We start from the raw sequence: 7655 nt of genomic DNA, 5'->3' as shown, positions 1-7655 counted from the left end.
TTGGCGAAATCCTTCATAGACTACTTTGCTGCAGCACGGATATATGTACACGGTTCGGACTACCTCAGCACCATCCTCCAAGGTCCCCAAGAAAGCTTGAGAGACTATCTGACCAGATTTGTAGAAGCAACAATAGAGATACCCGATCTGGATCCTGCCGTCCACTTGCATGCCCTAAAGGCCGGACTCCGACCTGGAAAATTCAGAGAAACAATCGCGGTAACTAAATCGAAGACACTGGAAGAATTCCGAGAAAGGGCGGCAGGACAGATGGAGATAGAAGAACTCCGCGAAGCCGAAAAATGGAGAGAAAACAACCAAAAAGAGAGGATGACATAGCCATAAGGTCGGCAAATGTCAAAGACACCAGAAATCCCTTCAGACTAACCCTAAAATTTGACAACTACACCAAATTCAACACAAGGAGGGAAAAGATAATTAAAGAAATCCTCAACGCTAAGATCATAAAACCACCAGTAAGGGCAGGAAACTACCAAGATCAGCGTTTTGTCGACAAAAGCAAACACTGCGCTTTCCATCAGAAGTATGGGCATACAACTGATGAGTGCGTGATAGCTAAAGATCTGCTAGAAAGATTGGCTCGGCAAGGCCTCCTCGACAAATACATCGAAAGGAGAAAGCACAAAGAAGATAACAAGGACTGAGAAGAGAATCGTCAAGCTTCAGGGCACAAGGAGGACAACAAATGGTTAAACAACAATCCACCCAAAAGCATCATAAACTGTATATCCGGAGGATTCGCCGGAGGAGGTGAGACAACTTCGGCGCAAAAATGAAGCTACCGCGCAATGTTGGCAATCGAAGGAACAACACCACAAAACAACAAAGGCATGCCCAACCTCAACATCACCTTCAGCCAAGAGGATATATGCTCGGCAGCACCAAACTTGGACGACCCAGTGGTAATTTCCATCCAAACGGGCGAGTTATTGGTAAGAAAAATCCTTATGGATCTAGGTAGCAGTGTCATGGAGAAATGGTCCCGATCAAAGGATACATATGGTTAAAAATAATGATGGGAGAGGGCTCATTGTCATGAACCATTGACATGCAATATTTAGTAGTTGACTGCCCAAGCCCTTACAATATTATTCTCGGAAGGCCTGCTCTGAACATGTTCAGGGCAGTAGTATCCACTTTTCATCTATGTGTTAAATTTCAGGCACAGGACGACAGAATAGCTACAATCTACTCAGATCGCCAATAAGCTCGGCAGTGCTACAACGCAAGCCTGAAAAGGTCAGCCGCAAAACAGGAGTTCCACCAAGAAGTCAAAGCAATTCACAGCACGAACGAGGTATTGTCCCTAGCGGAGCTTGACCCCAGAGAAGACACCCAAGAAAGACCTCAGCCAGCGGACGAACTCGTGAAGGTCCCGCTAACTTCGAAGCCAGAACACGTCACATACATCGACCAAGCACTCCAGGGACAACAAAGAATAGAACTCATAAGAGTATTGCAAGCGAACGCTGATCTCTTCGCCTGGACTCCAGCGGATATGCCAGGGATAGACCCTAATATTATCTGCCACAAACTCGCCACTGATAGAGCTATCTGACCTATAGCTCAGAAGAAGAGGAATCTTGGAACAGAGAAATCAAAGGCGGCCTTAGAAGAAACCAGAAAGCTTCTCAGTGCAAACTTCATTAAGAAAATCCGATTCACAACATGGCTATCTAACGTGGTAATGGTAAGAAAAAACTCAGGTAAATGGCGCATGTGCGTTGACTTTACATATTTGAACAAAGCATGTCCTAAGGATGCATACCCTTTGCCAAACATTGACAAGCTTGTAGACAACGCATCAGGTTTCAAAAGCTTGAGCTTCATGGATGCATACTCTGGCTACAACCAGATCCTTATGCATCCAGAAGACCAAAATAAAACAGCATTTATAACTGAGCATGGAAATTTTTGTTATAGAGTAATGCCATTTGGCCTAAAGAATGCAGGTGCAACCTACCAACGGCTGATGGACAAAGTGTTCCGTCATCAAATAGGTCGGAACATGGAAATCTATGTGGACGATATGGTCGCCAAGACCACTCAGGAAAGTCGCATTGCGACGACCTCAAGGAGATATTTGAACAGATCCGAGCATACAACATGAGGCTCAATCCAGATAAATGTGCCTTTGGAGTTCAAGGAGGCAAGTTCCTTGGGTTCATGTTGACCTCAAGAAGAATTGAAGCAAACCCCGAAAAATGTGAGGCGATACTTAACATGGCAAGCCCAAGAACAATAAAAGAAGTACAGCAACTGGCAGGAAAAGTAGCAGCACTATTTCGGTTCCTGCCAGCAGCATCAAGCCGATCATACCATTTCTTCCAAACAATATCAAAAAACAAAAAATTCCAGTGGATAGAAGAATGCGAGAAAGCGTTCGCCGAACTCAAGACCATTCTGTCATCACCACCCGTGCTACATAAACCAGAAGTCGGTAAACCTTTATATTTATATTTATCTGTCTCTAACTGTTCTATAAGCTCGGCTGTAGTCATTGAGACAGGAAAAATATAACAACCAGTATACTTCATCAGCAGAGTCATGCAATCAACGGAGCAAAGATATCCGAGGATAGAATAGCTAGTCTTAGCACTAGTAATAACGGCAAGAAGACTCAGGCACTACTTCCAAAGCCACACGATAATAATCAGGACCAACCAACCATTAAGACAAATACTGACAAAACCAGAATTGGCTGGGAGTCTGACCAAATGGTCTATCAAGCTCTCTGAATTCGACATCAAATATCAACCAAAGACGGCCTTGAAAGCACAGATCCTCGCAGACTTCATTTCAAAATTGACCCCGGACGAGCTCAATAAACATTGGGAACTACATGTTGATGGGGCGTCCAGCCGAGGAGGAAGCGGAGCAGGGATAATCCTGAAAGAAGGAGACAAAGTGTAGCCGAGCAATCCCTCCTATTCCACTTTTCGGCAAGCAACAATCAGGCCGAATATGAGGCCCTCATAGCGGGACTCAAGCTAGCCCTAAATCTCCAAGCAAAAAGCCTGACAGCACACTGTGATTCTCTCTTAGTGGTACAACAAATTCGAGGAGAATTTCAGGTAAAAGATCCCTTGCTAGAATGGTACTGGCTCATAGCAAAAGATCTCATTTCAAAATTTAGCTCATTTATTATTCTGCATGTACATAGAGAAAAGAACGTTAGAGCAGATATATTATCCAAACTTGCCGCCACTAGGGCGGATACACAAACATCGGCATTATCACAACTAACACTTAAAAAACCAAGCATTGAACTATTATCTATAACAAGCATTAACCACCTCCGAGACTGGAGAACACCTTTCCTTGAATACATCAATGCAGGTATCATTCCCATAGACGAGCTCAACCCACAGCATTTCAGACGAAAAGCAAGCCTCTACACAAATATAGCTGGAGAGCTATACAAGCGCGGTTTCTCACAACCATTGCTAAAATGCCTAAACAAAGACGAGGCACAAGAAGTGATGGACGAAGTCCATGAGGGAGTTTGTGGGAACCACATCGGAGGTCGGGCCCTCGCCGCAAAGATCGCCCGAACAGGGTATTATTGGCCGACCATGAAAAGGGATTGCATAACAAAAGTCAAGACATGTGATAAATGTCAAAAGCATGCAGCCATCTCTACAAAACCGGTTGAAGCATTACACAGCATGGAGGTAAGCTGGCCCTTCCACAGATGGGAACTCGACATTCTCGGGCCATTCCCAATAGCTCCGGGACAGGTAAAATTTCTTTTAGTATCAATAGACTATTTCTCAAAATGGATAGAAGCACAACCACTAGCAAAAATAACTGCCGAAAAGGTACGATCTTTCATATGGAAAAATATCATATGTCGATTTGGAATACCAAAAGAGATAATATCGGACAATAGTAGACAATTTACCGATAATAAGCTCGGCTCATTTCTAAAAAATTTTAACATACAACATTTTAGCTCGGTCGAACACCCGCAAACCAATGGGCAGGCCGAAGCTGCTAACCGAGTTATATTGCAGGCAATAAAGAAAAAGCTCGACAATGCAAAAGGGGAATGGGTAGAACTAATACCAGAAGTATTATGGAGTTACAACACCACAATACAAACAACAACGGGCGAAACACCCTTCAAGCTGGTCTATGGGTCAGAAGCTTTAATCCCGGTGGAGGTCGGAATCCCCATGCTAAGAGCTGACCTATATGACGAACAACACAATATAGATGCAAGAAATGCCGAGCTTGATCTCGCAGAAGAGGACCGAGAAAGCGCCGCCATTAAACAAAGAGCCCTGAAACAGCTGGCAGAAAGAAGGCACAATAAAAAAGTGGTGCCAAGGACATTCGAGGAGGGCGACTTAGTCCTCAGACGAACAGAAGAAGCCAGACGACCTCCTTCACATGGAAAACTCGCCGCAAACTGGGAATGACCATTCCGAGTATCCAGAGTACTCGGAATGGGGGCCTACCAGCTACAAACATTATAAGGAAATCCAATTTCAGGAAACTGGAATATTTCTTCCCTAAAGTTGTATAGATCATGAATTTTACATTTCGCAAATGAAGGTACTCTTTTTCTCCCTTAGAGGTTTTTTCCCAAAAAGAAGGGTTTTACTTAAGGATGGTTTTAACGAGGCCGGACGCCCAAATCAAACAAGATCGTTTACTATTGTACCTATCTCATAAAAATCAATTATACATTTACCTATCTCATTTCAACAAGTCAATTATTCACTTATCCAGCTCATCCTACTCAAAAACAAAAATTTTTAACTATACACAAGTCTAACGCAAAAGCAATACTATAGATTTGACCCCGGTCAGACATAAACAAGTTACGAGTTCAAAACACAAAACATCCAACATTACAATAAAGCTAACCACAACCCGGCCAGCACAAAATAAAAGAAGTCTGTATCATAACAAAAATAAACATGTCTAAAACAAAGATAGAAACATCAAGACGGAGGCGCATTCTCACCATGCTCCTCCACAGTTCCATCCACCACCAACTTACCACCAATCACAATCTTAGTGACATCAAGTTGATCACAATCGAAACCAGGAGCTAACAATGCAATCTGACTAACAGCACGATCAAAACCCGAAGAGAACATCTCCATTCCCTCTTCTTCCAACTCATGAACTCGCGAAGTCAGTTTCCCTTTAGAAATATCACTCTCCTTAATCTCAGACTGAAGTAACCGAACCTGATCCCTTAAACGGACTACCTCCTCCACAGATTCCTTCATCTTAGCTGTGGCAGTAACAAGAGCATCATCCTTTACTTTGGACGAGCTCTCCAGTTCAGCAACCCTAACTTTGTACAACTTCTCTAAGTCAGCAATCTTATCCACAGCCACTTGCTGCTCGGCACCAATAAGCTCGGCTGTACGACCAGCACACATCAAACGGGCTGCGACAATCTACAACATGAACAGCAAAATAAGAAACGATATAACATAAACAACGAAAGAGGAAAAAGCAGAAACGAGAGGTAACTTGAACAAACTTTCCAAGTCCCTCCATGCCAACCCGACGTGTCATAAGCATGTCGCCTGGATACTGGGACACCTTATCAGACAACTCAGCAAAAGGAAACTGGTTGCTCCATAATGAATGGGAGCTGGTCCCCGGAATGAAACTGTGAAGTTTTCTCTGACGATCAAAAACAGGTTTAACGCCACCCACAACCTCCTGATCAGCCTCAGAGATGACCTCTAGCGAATTGTCAGTCTCACCCATTTTCCTCTTATATGATGACTCTGGCTGAGCAATAGACTGAGCAGCCTGCCCCACATCCTCCTTCGGAACCCCAGAACCTCAAACGTTCTTCTTTTTTTCTTTTTCAAAAACGATTGGAACCGATTAGGATCAAGATGAGGGACCCGTCCACCTGCCAACACACCAAGCATATTAGGAAACCCAACAATATGAAGTACAATCAATAAACGACAGAACTTTACCTATATAAGCTTTTAAGACATCACTATCACCAGAATTATACAAATGCAAAAGCTCAGGGATAGACAAACACACCCCATCAGCAAAACACTCAACCAAATAATCTAAAAAATAATCTTCTTCCTCACTCCGCTCAGTAGCCTCAAGGATTTGAGTTGGTTCAGAACACCAATAAAGGGGGAACCTTTCAATAAGTTCATCATCCAGGTAAAAAGGATACTCAGTTTCCACGGAACGAACCTTAACAAAAAGGGATTTGAAATTCTTAAAAGAAGACTTGTAAAGTAGGAAAAGAGAACGACCAGGGAAACTGCTAAGACAAACCCATAAACCCTTACGAACCCCTTTCGACTGAAACAAAGAGAAAAATAAAGATAAAGAACACGGGAAGGATAGGAACCCCATCAGATACTGAAAGGCACGAAGAAATGCCCAGGAATTTGGATGTAACTGAGAAGGCGCATAGCTAAGCTGGATCAACACGTCACACTCAAAGGTAGAAAAAGGAAAGTGAATGCGCAACTCGGTTAGACACGGCGTGTACATATAAAAGTACTGCCAGTCACCTCTCCTCTCACAGACCCTATCTTCACCAGAACAAGGAAGGAGATCAATCGACAAACCAGAGCCACTCCTCACAAAGTTTAACCCATCTAAATCCCGCAATGAGTCAACACTAGTGTAGGATGAAGAACGGGTCCTGACATCGTCATGCACCCAATGATATGGATCATCCTCCCTAACCTCGACGACTTTCAACTTCTCTTTCTCTTTTTTCCTCGCCATTACAGAAAGAAGAAAAAGAAGGGGATAAACTAGAAAAGAGAACTAACCTTTGGAAGTCATGGTAAGTCAAATAGGAAGAAAGAATTTCGAAGAAAGTAGAATGTCAAAAAATACAGTAAAAATTATGACAACCCACTAACTTAGTAGGCAAACAAAGAAACACAACCGCTCCAAATCTTGAAAACCCAAACGCCAAAAAAGGGGGTAATTAATGAAAGCACGATTCACCACACTTTCTTGAAAACAAAAACTTCCCACCAATACTGTCACGCACGCTTCTATTTTCTGGCTCAAGGAAAAGCCCAAAATATAAAATACCCAGGCCGAGAACAACCAAACAAAAATAACCTTGCCCGTCAACCAACGTATACGGACAAGCTTGAGGGCTATGACGTGTACCCCTCAAATATCGGCGATCACCTTCTCGCCTAACCGACCAAATATCTCGGCCCTGAGAGCAGACCCCAAGCATAACTTGGTCAAAGTCACATGCAAGTCAAACCTTATCTTCGGCCCGTTACTAACAAACGGATCCCACCAAGAATATCGGAGCAAACCTAAGAGCGTAGACCCTCCACTCATCTATAAAACGGAACCAAGCAAACTCACAAAGGCTCAGGTCACAATACACTCTCACTTTTACTTGTTCATCTCAATTCGAATACTTTTTTAACTTGAGCGTCGGAGTTCTTTTTGCAGGTGCTCCCACCGCCGTGTTTCGCAAGAGCCGAGGTTAACTCCGAGCACACCCTTGAGGTGACTTATAGCTCTCCCCCAAAGCAGATAGCCTCACTGGAAGATACATACCTCGGCCAAAGCTGAACAGAACAAAAGGAATAAAAAATATATTTCCTTCTATATAATATATATATATTATATTTTATTTTATG

The 7655-nt window shown here is 43.1% G+C and overlaps 1 long non-coding RNA gene across 1 annotated transcript in view; it reads right to left on the bottom strand.

Moving 5' to 3' along the window:
* The window catches only part of LOC110266025, a 17087-nt gene continuing 12481 nt past the window's right edge, over positions 3050-7655 (bottom strand). Inside the window, exon 3 of the long non-coding RNA XR_002352875.1 lies at positions 3050-3061. This is a non-coding gene — a long non-coding RNA (uncharacterized LOC110266025). The remainder of the gene's footprint in view (positions 3062-7655) is intronic.

The sequence above is a fragment of the Arachis ipaensis genome, chromosome B08, assembly GCF_000816755.2.
Source record: "Arachis ipaensis cultivar K30076 chromosome B08, Araip1.1, whole genome shotgun sequence".
NCBI lineage: Eukaryota > Viridiplantae > Streptophyta > Magnoliopsida > Fabales > Fabaceae > Arachis > Arachis ipaensis.
Note: the sequence above shows the minus strand (reverse complement) of the source record. Positions and strands in the feature narration are given on the sequence as shown.